The sequence below is a fragment of the Cervus elaphus genome, chromosome 20 (assembly GCF_910594005.1).
Source record: "Cervus elaphus chromosome 20, mCerEla1.1, whole genome shotgun sequence".
Classification (NCBI taxonomy): Eukaryota; Metazoa; Chordata; class Mammalia; order Artiodactyla; family Cervidae; genus Cervus; species Cervus elaphus.
This window is the reverse complement of record NC_057834.1, coordinates 25,814,287-25,828,574: the sequence shown is the minus strand read 5'-3', so window position 1 is coordinate 25,828,574 and position 14,288 is coordinate 25,814,287. Positions and strand designations below refer to the sequence as shown.

At 40.3% G+C, this 14,288-nt stretch overlaps 1 pseudogene; it reads right to left on the bottom strand.

Annotated features, from left to right (window-relative positions):
- Window positions 1-14,267, bottom strand: part of LOC122678322 — an 87,988-nt pseudogene extending 73,721 nt beyond the window's left edge.
- Window positions 14,268-14,288: the final 21 nt, after the last annotated feature.

Sequence of the window (14,288 nt, the reverse complement as noted above, 5' to 3'; positions counted from 1 at the left end):
CCCTCAATCTTTCCTAGCATCAGGGTCTTTTCCAATGTGTTGACTCTTCGCATCAGGTGGCCAAAGTATCGGAGTTTCAGCTTCAGCATCAGTCCTTCCAGTGAACACTCGGGACTGATCTCCTTTAGGATGGACTGGTTGGATCTCCTTGCAGTCCAAGGGACTCTCAAGAGTCTTCCCCAACACCACAGTTCAAAAGCATCAATTCTTCGGCGCTCAGCTTTCTTTACAGTCCAACTCTCACATCCATACATGACCACTGGAAAAACCATAGCCTTGACTAGACGGACCTTTGTTGGCAGAGTATTGTCACTGCTTTTTAATGTGCTATCTAGGTTGGTCATAACTTTCCTTTCAAGGAGTAAGCATCTTTTAATATCATGGCTGCAATCACCATCAGCAGGGATTTTGGAGCCCAAAAAAATAAAGTCTGACACTGTTTCCACTGTTTCCCCATCTATTTTGCCATGAAGTGATGGGACCAGATGCCATGATCTTAGTTTTCTGAATGTTGAGCTTTAAGCCAACTTTTTCACTCTCCTCTTTCTCTTTCATCAAGAGGCTTTTTAGTTCCTCTTCACTTTCTGCCATAAGGGTGGTGTCGTCTGAATATCTGAGGTTATTGATATTTCTCCCCGCAATCTTGATTCCAGCTTCTGCTTCTTCCAGCCCAGTGTTTCTCATGATGTACTCTGCATATAAGTTAAATAAACAGGGTGACAATACACAGCCCTGACATACTCCTTTTCCTATTTGGAACCAGTCTATTGTTCCCTGTCCAGTTCTAACTGTTGCTTCCTGACCTGCATACAGGCTTCTCAAGAGGCAGATCAGGTGGTCTGGTATTCCCATCTCTTTCAGAATTTTCCACAGTTTATTGTGATCCACACAGTCAAAGGCTTTGGCATAGTCAATAAAGCAGAAATAGGTGTTTTTCTGGAAGTCTCTTGCTTTTTCCATGATCCAGCAGACGTTGGCAATTTGATCTCTGGTTCCTCTGCCTTTTCTAAAACCAGCTTGAACATCTCGAGCCACCACATGCCTGAGGTCAGCGGTGGCGGGAGAGGAGCAACCCCATGTCCACGGAGCGGCAGCTTTACGGGTGCAGGAGGGCAAGAGGAGCTACTCCACATTCAAGGTCGGGAGGGGCGGCCGTGAGGAGATACCTCACGTCCAAGGTAAGGAGCAGTGGCTGTGCTTTGCTGGAGCAGCTGTGAAGAGATTCCCCACATCCAAGGAAAGAGAAGCCGAATTAAGACAGTAGGTGTTGTGAGAGGGCATCAGAGGGCAGATACACTGAAATCATAATCACAGAAAACTAGCTAATCTGATCACACGGACCACAGCCTTGTCTAACTCAAAGAAACTAAGCCATGCTTGGGGCCACCCAAGACAGATGGGTCATGGTGGAGAGGTCTGACAGAATGTGGTCCACTGGAGAAGGGAATGGCAAACCACTTCAGTATTCTTGCCTTGAGAACCCCATGACAGTATGAAAAAAATCTTAGCAAGTTCCAAAAAAGACAAATCCCATTTTCTTGCCATGTGTTGGTTATAAAATCAAGTAACTAACCATTGCCTAAGAGGAACACAAAAAGAAATATTTAAAAATAACTTATATGAATGTAATTTAAAATATCTACAAAAATGGAGGTACAATGCCTTTACAGATATAAAATACAATGAATTAACTGTATGGAGGCAGGTTTTAATGAACCATTACAAAACCTTAAATCCAATGTCTGCCTTCTAATATCAATAATCTATTTTACACTTACATACTTACTGCAAATGATAATAAATATTAATGCAGCTGACCCTCATAACAGCTCTTATCAGGTAGGTACTGTTATCCTCAATTCTCATTTTTAGATGAAGAAATTGAGGCACTGAGAGATTAAAAAACAAGAATAAAAAAGTAGAAACAGGATCAAAGCCAGGACTCCAAACTTTGTGCTCTTAACTCTCTATGCTGCACAGTTTTACTTCTTTAACTTATGGTGGCTACTCAAATAGAAATGCTATCTATTTTCACATGAATTTTCACATGAATTTCAAGTACAGATGTTCCCAGTATGTTTTTTAAATAATTATTTTAATTAGGATGTCACATACTCATTCAGTTCAGTTCAGTCGCTCAGTCATGTCCGACTCTTTGCGACCCCATGGACTGCAGCATGCCAGGCCTCCCTGCCCATCACCAATTCCCAGAGCTTACTCAAGCTCATGTCCATCCAGTTGGTGATGCCATCCAACCATCTCATCCTCTGTTGTCCCCTTCTCCTCCTGCCTTCCTTCAATCTTTCCCAGAATCAGGGTCTTCTCCAATGAGTCAGTTCTTTGCATCAGGTGGCCAAAGTACTGGAGCTTCAGCTTCAGCATCAGTCCTTCCAATGAATATTCAGGTCTGATTTCCTTTACGATTGAATGGTTTGATCTCCTTGCTGTCCAAGGGACCCTCAAGAAAATTCTCCATCACCATAGTTCAAAAGCATCAATTCTTTGGTGTTCAGCTTTCTTTATAGTCCAACTCTCACTTCCATACAGGACTATTGGAAAAACCATAGCTTTGACTAAACGGACCTTTGTGGGCAAAGTAATGTCTCTACTTTTTAATATGCTGTCTAATTTGGTCATAACTTTCCTTCCAAGGAGCAAGCGTCTTCTAATTTCATGGCTGCAGTGTCACCATCTGCAGTGATTTTGAAGCCCAAGAAAATAAAGTCTCTCACTGTTTCCCCATCTATTTGCCATGAAGTGATGGGACCAGATGACATGATCTTTGTTTTCTGAATGTTGAGTTTTAAGCCAGCTTTTTCATTCTCCTCTTTCACTTTCTCAAGAGGCTCTTTAGTTCCTCTTTGCTTTCTGCCATAAGGGTGGTGTCATCTGCATATCTGAGGTTACTGATATATTTCCTGGCAATCTTGACTTCAGCATGTGCTTCATCCACCCCGGCATTTTGCATGATGTACTCGGCACAGAAGTTAAATAAGTAAGATGACAATATACAGCCTTGACATACTCCTTTCCCAATTTGGTACCAGTCTGTTGTTCCATGTCGAGTTCTAACTGTTGCTTCCTGACCTGCATACAGATTTCTCAGGAGGCAGGTAAGGTGGTCCAGTATTCCCATCTCTTTTAGAATTTTCCACAGTTTGTTGTGATCCATGCAGTCAAATGCTTTGGCATGGTCACTAAAGCAGAAGTAGATGTTTTTCCGAAATTCTCTTGCTTTTTCTATGATCCAACAGATATCCATTACTCCTGCTTAACGCTATGAACCAGTACTGTCAGATATCACCTATCTTTCTCAGTCGTTTATCATCAGCAAATATGATCTAGTCTCCCCTCTTTCATATATATTTTCTTACAAACCAAAGAAGTTACTATCAAATGAGTGTTTGTGGTCTTCTCACATATATACTTTCACATGAACATCATTAAATCTCCGTAACCAGCCAGAAATTATTACTGTGCTTTATACAGAATAAGAAAGCTTTGAAAGTCTAAGTAATTAACCCAAGGTAATAGAGCTATAGATGGCAGAGCAGAACTGAAGATCAGACATCAGTACTGCAAGTTCAGTGGTCTTTAAAAAATAGGCCAAGTTCACTTTCACTTTCAAAAGTATAGGTGGTACACACTGGCACAGACATACTACTGTTTTATCAGCCACACAACTTTCCACAGTTACTCTTCTACCAAGCTCATATTTCTCTATTTTATTCACGCCAGTGTGAGAGATCTGTCACATAGCTTGCTGTAATACAAATACATCAGCACTAGGACATTCCTCTTGATCCTGTTGTAGTTACCTTTTGCTGAATCTTAGTAAATACCATTGCTGTATTCAATCATATCAAGTATTCACTTCTCAGATATCCAAAGAATCTATTTTTAAAGTAAATTAGACAATTTACATCCAACTTGTTCAGACTGTTCTGTGCAGATTTCCTTAGTTTGTAGAAACTATATGCACATATGGAATTGGAGAGTTATCAGTTTCCCATGCTCCAGTGAAATGGGGCCAGAACCACTTTTAAATGTTAATCACAGGTACAAACTTTCAACAAGATAAGTCTTAGGAATGCAGTGTACAGCATGGTGGCCATAGTTAACAATATTGCTTTGTGTATTTCAAAGCTGCTCAGAGAGTACATCACAGAAGTTCTCATTAAAGGAAAAAACAAACAAACAAACTGTAACTGTGTGATGATGGGTGTTAACTAAACTTACTGTGGTGATCATTTCAAAATACAGACATGTATCAAATCATCTTGCTGGACACCTAAAACTAGTAAAATGTCATGACGATTACATCTCAAAAAAAAATTAATGGTAATATTGCTACAAACATTCCCATGATAAGGGAGTTGAAACAGATCAATCCTAAACTAATGAAAATCCCCCAAAAGTCAACCAAAGAGGCATCGTGTTCAAAATATGGCCAAACAGTAGAACATAATTTATTTAAGTATCAACAAGTATGTTTTTAGTATAAATAATTTAGAAACCACATTTTATCATCAACTCTTACAGTACAGATGTGTGTGTTGTATGTGTTTAGTTAGTTACAGTACATATATATAGAAGCCAATAAAAACAACTACCCAAAGGAGAAAAAATAGGCTATTAATATTTAAGGCCCTTCTCAGTCGAAATTTACAATTTAGATATAAGCGGACTGTACTTTTAGACCAAGGTAAGTGCTCTTTTTCAGTTAATCATCCTAAAACCATGGGAGTTAAGATAGTAGGCACAGTTAAAAGCCACCATACAAAAAACAAATAACAAAATTTAGTTTTTGACCTAAATAGACTAAATAAAATGAAAACCGCGCCAATCCTGAATGGTTTTTTCCAACAAAGGTGCTTAAAAAACAAGCAAAGAAACAAAAAAGCATACAGTCTGAAGATCATCTCTAAAGTAGAAAGTGTAAACTTAGTTTTTAACAGAAAAAGGCCTGTTCGCTGATTAATACTCTTATCTTGTTTTCTTTTAAACTATGTAGCATAATGGTTTGAAGTGTCACATGCATTTTTATAACACCCAAATGGAATCACTTTATTAATCGTGAGCCAGATAATGGCAAGCATGTTCCCAGATGATGTTTTAAACAAGGAAAAATATAAAATAAATATTATCTTCTCTTTACCCTCACTTCCCTTTCCTCTTCCTCACTCAGGATGAAGAGTCTAAATATGGCCAAATAAGAAAGTTACTGTTTATATTAAAATTTCACTCATACTTGAGCATCACATTAAAATTTTACTTTTTCAACAATTATCACAATCAACAATGATTTTTCTATATCTGAATGCTTACACTATTACCTGTACCACGGAAAACTATTCTGTAGACTTTCAGGTGTTAGTCTTGCCTCTCCATTAAGAACATAATATGCTCAAGGATATGCAGTAAACTTCTTTTGGATTCCTATAATACTTAGCTGATCACATAATTTAATAAATTTACTGATCAATGTAAAATACTGAATACCAACTATATGGAAGTCACTGTTCTAGGCAATGAAAATATCTGACTAAATTTCCACAAGAATTAAAAAGTTGGAAGCTGCTGAAAGGCATGGGTAAAAAATGACAGTCATAAGAGAGAGAAATTTAGGAATCTATACCAATAACCTCAGATATGCAGATGACACCACCCTTATAGCAGACAGTGAAGAGGAACTAAAAAGCCTCTTGATGAAAGAGAAAGAGGAGAGTGAAAAAGTTGGCTTAAAGCTCAACATTCAGAAAACTAAGATCATGGCATCTGGTCCCATCACTTCATGGCAAATAGATGGAGAAACAGTGGAAACAGTGTCAGACTATTTTTGGGGCTCCAAAATCCCTGCTGATGGTGATTGCAGCCATGAAGTTAAAAGATGTTTACTCCTTGGAAGGAAAGTTATGACCAACCTAGACAGCATATTAAAAAGCAGAGATATTATTTTGCCAACAAAGGTCCGTCTAGTCAAGGCTATGGTTTTTCCAGTGGTCATGTATGGATGTGAGAGTTGGACTATAAAGAAAGCTGAGTGTCAAAGAATTGATGCTTTTGAACTGTGGTGTTGGGGAAGACTCTTGAGAGTCCCTTGGACTGCAAGGAGATTCAACCAGTCCATCCTAAAGGAGATCGGTCCTGGATGTTCATTGGAAGTACTGATGTGAAGCTGAAACTTTTTGGCCACCTGATGTGAAGAGCTGACTCATGCGAAGAAAAGACCCTGATGTTGGGAAAGATTGAAGGCGGGAGGAGAAGGGGACGACAGAGGATGTGATAGTAAGATGGCATCACTGACTCACTGGACATGAGTTTGCTGAGCAAGCTCTTGGAGTTGGTGATGGATAGGGAGGCCTGGCGTGCTGCGGTTCATGGGGTCATAATGAGTCAGACACGACTGAGCGACTGAACCGAACTGAATATGGTCCAGACAACCGTAGCAAGTCTCACTCAGCTAGAAGCAGTGAATTTAATACATTTTAGAAATATTCTCTTGATATTTTGTTAGAAGCCAGAGGAAGCACTAAACCCAATTCCAACCTAACGGGGAGGAACTACTTTGTTAAGTGGAAGAGATGGGAATTTTTGGAAGATGGGAATCACAGCACAGTGAGGTAAGTACTCTTTCAGAGTTCTGAGAAAACACAGGTAGGGCAATGAAAGAATATTTTAAAAAGGAGAAAGATGAGTGAAGAAGTCTGTAGGCTCATAAATTAAATTATTAAAGTCAATCATAAATGCCTCCTGATAAGCTGCCTTATGAACATCTGGAAGCATGATAAATACAGAATAAAAGAAATTCATCACTGAAAGGCATAAGTTATTTGACCACTTACTGTCTCTACAGAGCTGACTCATTCTAAGGAATTTTAGTCTGATTTTGATTAGACCTTGAAGACTCAGAGTAGAACAGCATTACTCTAGATAAAATACTGTAATTTGTAAGAAAGTTGTGCCAAAGGCACTGACACAACTTTTACCTTGCAATCTAACTGGAAACCAAACTGGCTCAACTGGCAAAAATACAGGGGAAAATAGATAATTAAGGTGTGTGTATATTCAAGCAAGTAATGTTACATGCAAAAGATCAAATTAGTTTATCAAGTGGACCTAGTAGGAACATCACAAGGATGCTATAATTTATCAAACACTGAGACTCCATGAGAGCTCATTTTAAATTCTTCCACTGAAAACATCAAACTTAAAAAGCAATAGTTCTTTGATATGTTTTATAAATGTGACTTACTCTTTTAGTCAAGGAAAAGAAGATAGTATGAAGACTTCTTAAAGTATTTTATAATTACCACTATACTATTATTTAGATCAACAGACTTTTGGGCAAACAATTTAGTAAATCTTACAAAGTTAAACTGCTTTTGTGTGTGCTTAGTCGCTCAGTCCTGTCTCTCTGTGACCCCATGAACTGTAGCCTGCCAGGCTCCTCTGTCCATGGGGATTCTCCAGGCAAAAATACTGGAGCGGGTTGCCATGCCCTCCTCCAAGGGATCTTCCCAACCCAGGGATCGAACCCAGATCTCCACATTGCAGGTGGATTCTTTAACATCTGATCCACGAGGGAAGCCTTTTAGACATCTTTAAATAAAGAAAACTACTGTTGACTATACATTTATTACTCTGAAGTTTTATGAATTTTCAGACCAGACATACATTAATCAAAAATATATAAAAACAAAAATAATTTAATGTTTTAGATAATCTACACTATCAATCTTTATACTGCTTATAATAAACCAAAAACTACTCATTGGGTATTATAAAGTCATAACCCAACTAGCTACAATCAACAATGTAGAACTGAATACAGAGAACCTTTATAACCGGCAGTAGTCTGGTCCTAAAGAAAGATTCATCCTCAGAGTTTCTAAAATATAATTTGTATATCCAAATATTAGTCAAACTCTTCAAAACATGGTACTAACCACAGATTTACAGACTTATTTTAGCATTTATCTATTTTCTGACTGTATTAAGACATTTAAATATATTGATATTTTGACATACAATGCATTTGGATTTAAATTATACTAAAGTTCATGCTATAAGTGTCTGCATAATTATAGGAGGAATATTTCAGAAATATTTCTTCTTTTTATGTTGCCATCATAGGCCTAAATTTAGAAACAGAAACTATAAAACTTCCAGAAGAAAATACACAAGAAAAATTTTGCAACTTTAGGATACACAAATATTTATTTAGGAAACAAAGACCATGAATCATTAAGGAAAAAACACAATCAACTGGACTTGATGAAATGAAAATCTTTTGCTCATAAGACACATTGTTAAAAAATGAAAAGGCAAATCATGCTGGGAGAAAAAACTTGGAAAACACATATTTGATGGAGGACTTGGGTTCAGAATATATAAAAGAACTACAACTCAATAAAAAGCTATTAACAGACATTGCACAAAAGATATGTAATAGCAGTAGACACATCCCCCAATGGCCAAAAGCTCAAAGAAGGACCTCAGCATTACTAGTCCTCAAGAAATAAAAATTAAAACCACAATGAAATACCACCGTACTCTCACTAGAATGAGTTAAATAAAAAGCCTGAAAATACCAAGGGTTTGGGGAATGTATAGAGATTGAAACTCTCATACACTGCTGATGAAAATTTTAAATGATACAACCACTTTGGAAAACCGGTTTGACAGCTTCTTACAAATTTAAATGTATACTAACTATGTAAACCAGCAATTCTATTCCTAGGTATTATCCAAAAGAAATGAAAACATATGTCTCTGCAAAACTTATACAAGCATGTTCATGGCAGCTTTATTCATATAGGCCAAAAATGGGGAAAAAAATAAATGTCAGATGAATGGAAAAACCCAAAAAGGAATGAACTACTATTACACATAAAAACATTATTTGGATGAATTTCAAAAACATTCGACTGAGGAAAGGAAGCCATACAGAAAAGACTATATGCTCCAAACTGCATTTATATGAAATTTAAAAACAGGCAAAACTTATCCAAGGAAGTGGTTCTCACTTGGGGAATTTTGCCCTCCCTTTCCTCGGACAGTGCTGGTGACATTTCTTGATTGTCACAACTTGGGGAATGGGGGCTGGTGGTTGCTTCTGTTATGTAGTGGACACAGAGGCCAGCAATGCTGTTAAAACATTCTAGAATGTACAGGACACTAACACAACAAAGAATTATCAGGCCCCAAATTCCAATAGTGCCTAGGCCCAGGTTGGAAAACTGTTGTCTATTGTGGTCAGTGATGGTCTTGGGATACTGAATGTAAATGAAAATGAAGGTGTTCTGGGGACAATAAAAATGTTCTATATTTTATTTGTAGTAGTAATTTGTTTTCCAAAAGTCACCACATTGTACACTTCAAATGGGCACATTTTATTGTATGTGATTTTACCTCAAAGTTGATGGTAAAAATTATAGCCTATCAAATAACATAAAGCTACAAAGACAGTTTAATCCAATTTTTGCTTTTAAACATATGCATAGAAAAAACAGAAAAGGCAAGTACTATTGGCTGGATTATGGATAACTGTGATTTTTTTCCCCTATTGCTCATCTGTTTTGTATTCACTTGAAAATATATTATATTATGTAATAACGTACTTTTGAGTTATACCCAAAACAGGTCCAAATAAACTATGGAAGAGCACAATTACACATGAATATTTGATTACAGCTAAACTCTGATTTATGATCACAGGACTGAAGTTAATTCAAGAAACTATAAAAATGTATAATGCAAAGGAATTAGAAGTCAACTTTAAAACACAGCTATGTTTAGAGCCTAAATTATAAATATAACTATTTCTGTACAAAAAAGTATTTAAGAGAAATTTTCACTATAAACAGTGATACCACACCATAATCAGGTAGGCTGAAAAGATTAATAAATTCTTTTAAATGAAATAAAATAATGTTATAAAGGAATAACTTATTTCATTATATCTATACAGTAGAAAAACATAACAGATACAATTCAGTTGTTCAACAACAGGCCAGGGACTATACAAACTGTGAGTAATAAAAAGATGTCCCTCAAGAAGCTGACTATCTAATGGAGAGAAATGATACTGTTAATAAATCAAATAAAAAGAGTTAAAGGCTATGGTTGAGGTTTGAAAGTAGTACAATGAAAGAATCAAACAACTAAGCCTTGGTAGTTTGGGAAGTATTTACAAAGATGACAGTTGAGCTGGGTCTTGAAGTAGTAAGAGCTTATCAGATGAAAATCATAATTAGACACTTCAAAAATCTTAAAACAAACAAAAGCCAACTGCCTAACAATTTTGTTACACTGCTCTTCTGTTGCATTTTATAGTCTTAAAGGTCTGCAACAGAAAAACCAGTTTCAGGAAAAGGAAGATAATCTTGCAATACTGAGCAAGGAAGTTACGCCTGCTAAGAAAATTCCATATTCAAGAGAGAAGACTGCTTTGGATTTACCTTGATGGAAAAAGGCACTCTTTGAAGTTTAACTACATCTAAGTTATATCTAAGTTAGGCAACTGTGGTATTGGAGAAGATTCTTGAGAGTCCTTTAGACTGCAAGGAGATCCAACCAGTCCATCCTAAAGGAAATCAGTCCTGAATATTCATTGGAAGGACTGATGTTGAAGCTGAAACTCCAATACTTTGTTCACCTGATGCAAAGATGACTCACTAGAAAAGCCCCTGATGCCGGGAAAGACTGAAGGTGGGAGAAGGGGACGACAAAGGATGAGATGGTTGGGTGGCAGCACCAACTCAATGGACATGAATTTGAGCAAGCTCTGGGAGTTGGTGATGGACAGGGAGGCCTGGCAGGCTGCCGTCCACGGTGTCACAAAGAATCAGACACGACTGAGGGATGCCAGCAAATATGGAAAACTCAGCAATGGCCACAGGACTGGAAAAGCTCAGTTTTCATTCCAATCCCAAAGAAAGGCAATCCCAAAGAATACTCAAACTACCGCACAATTGCACTCATCTCACACGCTAGTAAAGGAATGCTCAAAATTCTCCAAGCCAGGCTTCAGCAATACGTGAATTGTGAACTTCCAGATGTTCAAGCTGGTTTTAGAAAAGGCAGAAAAACCAGAGATCAAGTTGCCAACATCTGCTGGATCATCGAAAAAGCAAGAGAGTTCCAGGAAAACATCTATTTCTGCTTTATTGACTATGCCAAAGCCTTTGACTGTGTGGATCACAACAAACTGTGGGAAATTCTGAAAGAGATGGAATATCAGACCACCTGACCTGCCTCTTGAGAAACCTGTATGCAGGTCAGGAAGCAATAGTTAGAACTAGACAGGGAACAACAGACTGGTTCCAAATAGGAAAAGGAGTACGTCAGGGCTGTATATTATCACCCTGCTTATTTAACTTACATGCAGAGTACATCATGAGAAACGCTGGGCTGGAAGAAGCACAAGCTGGAATCAAGATTGCCGGGAGAAATATCAATAACTTCAGATATGCAGATGACACCACCCTTATGGCAGACAGTGAAGAGGAACTAAAAAGCCTCTTGATGAAAGTGAAAGAGGAGAGTGAAAAAGTTGGCTTAAAGCTCAACATTCAGAAAACTAAGATCATGGCATCTGGTCCCATCACTTCATGGCAAATAGATGGGGAAACAGTGGAAATAGTGTCAGACTATTTTTGGGGCTCCAAAATCCCTGCTGATGGTGATTGTAGCCATGAAATTAAAAGATGCTTACTCCTTGGAAGGAAAGTTATGACCAACCTAGACAACATATTAAAAAGCAGAGACATTATTTTGCCAACAAAGGTCCGTCTAGTCAAGGCTATGGTTTTTCCAGTGGTCATGTACGGACGTGAGAGTTGGACTATAAAGAAAGCTGAGCGTCGAAGAATTGATGCTTTTGAGCTGTGGTGTTGGAGAAGACTCTTGAGAGTCCCTTGGACTGCAAGGAGATCCAACCAGTCCATCCTAAAGGAGATAAGTTCTGGGTGTTCATTGGAAAGACTGATGTTGAAACTGAAACTCCCAATACTTTGGCCACCTGATGTGAAGAGCTGACTCATGCGAAAAAAAGACCCTGATGTTGGGAAAGATTGAAGGTGGGAGGAGAAGGGGACGACAGAGGATGAGATGGCTGGACGGCATCACCGACTCCATGGACATGAGTTTGAGTAAACTCCGGGAGTCGGTGATGGAGGCCTGGTGTGCTGTGATTGATGGGGTCACAAAGAGTCAGACAGGACTGAGCGACTGAACTGAAGTGAACTGAGGGACTGAAGTTAGACGATCTCAGTCTCTGGCACCACTTAAAAGTACTAACAAAAAACCATCAGTTTGGCTACAATTTTAAATCATGTATTTTAACATGTGTGAGCAAATTTCAGTTGGCCTCATATAACACATTGAAAACCTCATACTGTTAGTAAGGGAAAATCTAAGATGCCTCTTGAGAAGGATAGGTACTGGGACTCCAATATGCATCCTGGGCGGTACCTTTTTTTTTTTTTTTTGGCTACGGATTGGGATAATTTAATGTAATTATATAAGTGTTCCAGCAGAGAAAATGGCTGAGGCTCTATTTTAAAATGTAAGAATCTTCTGAATTAAGGACATGTGCCAAGTTGCACAGTAGTGTCCGACTCTTTGCCACCCCATGGACTGTAGCCTGCCAGGCCCCTCTGTCCATGGGATTCTCCAAGCAAGGATACTGGAGTGGCTTGCCATGCCCTTCTCCAGGGTTGGCAGTAAGTTTTAAAGACATAAGAAATGCTTATAAATATATGATGAATGAGGTAAACGACCACTCTATACAGTTAACAATGATTACAACGAGGCAGAAAAGTTAATTCCTAAACTTACCAAGAGAAAAAAGCCTACAAGGTTCTGAGACCAGGAGACTGCAGGGAGAACCTGCCTACTCTGCTCCTTAGACTTCTTATAATTCTGGACACCCACTGAAATTAAAGAACTGAAAGTGAATGAAACTGAGTTTATTTAAACTGAACAAATTTTATGCAGTAGAAGATGCAACTTTTGAGTAATCAACTCAACCCAAATGTGGTCTTCAAGTGGATCTGGTTTCGGGGAGAGAGCAACATATCCTATTCTTTACTCTCTTGACTTGGAGTCAAATAATTACTGGGAACAACATAAGGAACACTGTTTCCAGGTAGTGGCGGTTCAGGAGACGGGAGAGAATGGAAAAACAATTAAAGCGATAAACCAAGGTTGCAAGGGAGTCTTCTGGAGTCATGTAGTAGCCAGTGAACTAGAAACTCTGGATATTTAATAGATATGGACACCAATAGTGGAACCAGGAGCTGGTGCAAGTCCAGCCAAGGGCTGGAGGCAGGCAGCGAGAGAACAGTCGCTGTCAGATCCTTTGGCCTCCACGGCAAAAGATCACCGCTCGCCCCCCGCCCCAACCCTCTAGCTGAAATGCTCCCAGTACTCAGCACCGGCCCACAAGCACCCCCTCCCCACAATAACCCCCCACCACCCCAAAAGCCCAGCCGGAGGGACAGCGCCATCGTTCACTTACTGAGCTGTCCCCCACCCGACGTCGTACTCGGCTCCCGACCTCCTGCGCCTCCAAGGCCGGTCGCCCCGGGGACTCCCGGCGCCCCCGTCCCCGGCGGGGTCCCGCTCTGTCTCTCGAAGTTGCCAGGGTTGGAGAAGTAGTCGCGCAGCCGAGGGAGCTCGCGCCCGCTCTCTAACAGCTCGGTGTGCGGCTCCAAGGCGGTCAGAAGGTACTGATCGCGCAGCAGCTGGGCCGCGATCGCATCAATTGACAGGTGGGCCGGGGTCTTCCCCAGGGCCCCCCAGGGCCGCCGCCGCCGCCTCCCCGGGGAGCCCAGCTCGGGCACTGCTCCCCAAGGCCACGGGGTCCCGGGGCGACAGCGAGTCCGCAGAGCCCGGATCTAGGCCGCCCCCGGCACCCAGCCGAAGTCCTGCCCGCCCCTTGTCGGTCGCCGAGACTTCGTCCTCATCCTCGTCCGAATCGCTGAGGAAAGGGTTCACGCCGCCGCCGCCGCCACCTCCAGGCGCCATCACCGCCATCCTACACTGTCAGGAGTGTGGGCGCCTCCCTGTTTGGCTCTGACAGACCCCGGCCTGAGTCCCCGCTCAGCCTCGGCAGGCACCGCTCGCTTCCACAGACCCGGCCTTGCCACGTCCGGCCTCCTCACCTGGAGACCAGGCGCAGGCTCGGAAGCGAACCGTCCGGAGGCTGCAGCGGTAGCAGCAGCCACTACCTCAGCCGCAGCTGCAAGCAGCCCGGCTCTACGGGCGTCTTCCTGGTCCCA